The sequence below is a fragment of the Porites lutea genome, chromosome 2 (assembly GCF_958299795.1).
Source record: "Porites lutea chromosome 2, jaPorLute2.1, whole genome shotgun sequence".
In the NCBI taxonomy this organism is placed as follows: Eukaryota; Metazoa; Cnidaria; class Anthozoa; order Scleractinia; family Poritidae; genus Porites; species Porites lutea.
The window spans coordinates 41,659,398-41,663,675 of record NC_133202.1 but is presented as its reverse complement, the minus strand read 5'-3'; the positions used below and the strand labels follow the sequence as shown (position 1 = coordinate 41,663,675).

Sequence of the window (4,278 nt, the reverse complement as noted above, 5' to 3'; positions counted from 1 at the left end):
AAAAGACGTAAACATTTAGTAAGCGCATTTCCTGTAACAAGGTTGTAATTGGATATGTGGTGATTATATACATATACATACATATATATATATATATAGGAAGTCTGTGTTTCGATTTTTCCGTAGTAGAGTGCTCGATACGTTAAAATAGAGCGTGATATAAATATTGGAAGTAGGAAAAAAACTACACTTTCATCCCGACAAGCCTGTTTCGTGATCTCTCACTCTTCAGGGGATTTTAAAATTTTAAAATCCCCTGAAGAGTGAGAGACTTCCAATATTTATTTACATATATATATACGTGTAATAAAGTGGCTAAAGCCGTTAAACAGTGCTCAATACACCATTTAAGTGTAGAGCTTTGAATAAGAAGATATAACGAAGAGACAAAATTCTCTGTTACTCCGAGTTTCGTGCTCACGCACTCATCAGACAGTATTTAATGGAGAATAAACCTTGGTTTATTCTCCATTAAATACTGTCTGATGAGTGCGTGAGCACGAAACTCGGAGTAACAGAGACTTTCGTCTCTTCGTTATATCTTCTTACATATATATATATATATATATATATATATATATATAAAGTAAAAAACATAAAGAAAAAAACCCTAAATACTCCTAAGTTTGTTTCCCGCCAAAATATGCTAAATTTTCTCGCCTAAATATTTTCAACGTTTATAACTCAATACTGAACTCAACACTCATAATCGTTCGTTCAACTAACTTTATTACTGCTAAAAATGTAATATAAATTCAAAATTCTAAACTAAAACTTTTCAACCAAGTTACTCTTGAAATTCAAATGCAACGTTTGCATCCGTATTCTCGTGATATTCTACATGTGCTCGTCTAAGTTTGTTGCTAGATGGTTGTCATGTTTTAGATGCAACAAAGTGTTTAGTAGGATGGACAGTCTTAAACAACACATGAAAATACATGCTCAAAGAAAGGGGTTTCAATGCACTACCTGTACTAAAATCTTCTATCGTCGAGATAAGAAAGCACAACACGAAGCTTCTTGTAGTAGGTTGGAAGCAAGAAAAGAACAACAACAAAATGTGCCATTTGAGAGATTGAAAGCAGAAAATCAAACCGGAGGAGCATCGGTAGCATTTAAAAGCACAGAAGCGGACGAATGTCAAAGTGCACTAAATGGAAACCTGAAACTACGTTAATGAAACCAAGAGTAAATGAAAAATATGACTTGAAACTATTTCTGCAAGGTAAGAGAGGTAATGTACTAATACATTTGGAAAGAGCGTTTAAAGAAAAGAGAGGTGTTAAATGGCTCATTACAGTACAAGTGAAAATGGTGAAATATAGACAGGATGGAAATGATCAGTTTTCAGTACCTTTCTTTAGAAGCAACTGCCAGCGATTGATCAACTTGAATGAGCTATCAACCAGTATGAGGAATGTGTGGGCAAAATAACGAAATCATTTCAAGCTTACCAGCGTGAAGGGAGTGGACGGCAACTTCTCGAGGTAAATTTTACTTTTTTTATGATAAAGTTCTTCCTACAATTTGACTCTGGAGTTTAAAATAGGTGGGTTTAAAAAAAAAAAGGTTTGAATATTATGATTCTCAAACTAATAAACTCTCTAGTGATTTTCATGTTTTTCATTCAAGCTAGTAATTAAGGGTTTATTTGTTGTGCTAGGTGTTACAGCTAGACATTAGTGTCGCTACTTACACTCCATTACGAGGATCAAGCCATGTGAAACTTCCCAAAGAGCTACACGACAAAAAAGCGATACTGAATATACGGAATGATGATCAAAAGTGTTTCCCCTGGAGTGTACTTGCTGCCCTTCACCCAATTAATCATAAAGATCATGCTGGGCACGTGCGACACTACACAAGGTATGAGCAGGAGTTGACTGTAAAAGGAATCACGTTTCCTATGAAAGAACAAGACATACCGAAATTTAAGAAGGAAAACCCAACACTGAGTATTAATCTGTTTGGCTATGAAGAGAAAGATCTATTCCCAGTTTACATTAGCGAGCAGGAAAGGGAACAACATATCAACTTACTCCTCATCTAAAACAATGACACAATGCACTATTGTTTAATTAATAATTTAAGTAGACTTTTGAGTTCATTGACGAAACACGATGACAAGAGATGTTACTGTAGTTACTGTTCGTATGGGTTTATGAGAAGTGATCTGTTAGAGCAGCATAAACCATATTGTAGTAAAAACGGTCCCCAAAAAATCAAGTTACCGAAGGAGGGTAATGATGTATTATATTTTAACGAGTTGCATAAGCAGTTGAAAGTACCTTTTGTGATCTATGCAGATTTCAAGTCGATTTTATTACCGTGTAAACAAGAGAAGTTGAATGAAGATAAAAGGGTCCTATACAGAAAAAACACACGAGCATCTGTCATGTCGTACTGTCAGATGTCGAGGATTTTAACATTCCACCTGTTGTCTATAGAGGGAAAATGCGGTTGAAAAACTTTTGGAATGTTTGTTAATGGAATAAAAAAGGATTAGCTCTATCTTAAAGCAAGTAGTACCACTGCAATTAAGTGTGCTAGCTGAGCAATGTTTTCAAACGGCAACTCACTGTCATATATGTGAGGAAGAGTTAGGAACAGATCGCGTTAGAGACCACTGCCACCTTACAGGGAAATATAGAGGTGCCGCTCATAACGACTACAATTGAAATTTTAAGTTAACCTCTCGCATACCAGTAGTTTTTCACAATCTGAAAAATTATGATGCACACTTGATAATCAAAGCAATGGGATTTATAAAAAATAGGCCAATTTCGTGTATACCAACCAATGATGAAAAGTATATTTCATTTTCCATAGGGGATTTAAATTTCATCGACTCCCTACAGTTTTGAATGCCTCATTAGAAAAACTAATTTCAAACTTAGCAAAAGAAGGGTTTGAGAAATTTAGAGTTCTCAAGAGCTACATCAAAGAGAAAAAAATACCCCTATTGTTAAGGAAAGGTGTTTACCCCTATGAATATTTTGACAGCTTTGAAAAGTTTTCAGAAACACTGCTGCCTCCAAAATCATAATTTTTCAACTCTTTGAAAGACGAAGACATAACTCAAGAGGATGATCATGCCAAAAACGTGTTTGAACAATTTTGATGTCGTTCCCTGAGTGACTATCCGATCATGATTTGTATGTCAAATCGGATGTCCTTTTGTTAGCAGATGTATTTGAAAATTTCAGGGGAATTTGTTTAAATTACTATAAATTGGACCCGGCGCATTTTTACACAGCGCCAAGTTTAAGCTGGGCTGCATGTCTCAAGATGACAAACGTAGAATTACAACTTATTACAGATATAGATATGCATCTATAACTCGTGGCTGGTTTACGTGGAGGGGTGAGTGTAATTAGTAATCGCTATAGTAAGGCGAATAATAAGTATCTAGAGATTTTAGACCACATGGAGAATCAAAGTATATCATGTACTTAGATGCGAATAACTTGTATGGTTATGCCATGTCGCAATCGTTGCCTGTAGAATAATTTTGTTACTGCCTAATTCAATTTACTTGCTAAAAAGTTGTAATGAGTGATAAAAAGGCGGGACTAATAACCATTGTACGATATTCCAATAAGAAGCTTTTAAACGAAAACTTTAGCACTGTACGCGAATTGACAAATTGTGCATTTTAGAGTAACGATATTAGTAGTAAAGGGGGTTGATATGGGAAGTAACCAATCACAGAGCAGTATTTTTTTGGTTACGTTTTAGAGAACAATTGGAAGAATGGAGCTCATTCGTATTCAGTACTTTGAACCAATCACAGAACAGCAAGAGCAATGACGTCATTTATGTAATATAGGATGGAAAAAGCACGTGTTTTTATTGAGGTCTAAAATGTTTCGCGCCATCTGTTGTATTAGTATTCATGAAAAATAGCGCCGTTAGCTCTAAAGAAAGTTAACTTAGATCGATTTGTCGACGTAATAAACCAATTGCAGACGGACCTATCTGGAGAGTACAGTCTCCTTAAAAGACAGAATCAGTTTTCTTTGCGTCGGCTGGAGAAGAAACAAGCAAAACAAGTTACATCTACGGGAGAAATGTATTTGTACCGAGAATTTTACCACAGAGAAACAAAAATGGCGGAAGGAGTTATTAAGCGGCTTATGACAAGTTAGCAGCATATAACAGACGTTTACAGTTGGATCAGCCTAAAGATCACCCCGCAACACAGGCCCACTTTCAAGATATTTTTTATAAAACAGTGGAACAAGAGAAACTTGTAGAAGAATTGAAGAAAGCGATTCT

The 4,278-nt window shown here is 35.5% G+C and overlaps 1 pseudogene; it reads left to right on the top strand.

The window, feature by feature from the left end:
* The first annotated feature begins 907 nt into the window (after nt 1-907).
* On the top strand, nt 908-3,456 carry LOC140926221 (uncharacterized; annotated as a pseudogene).
* Nucleotides 3,457-4,278: the final 822 nt, after the last annotated feature.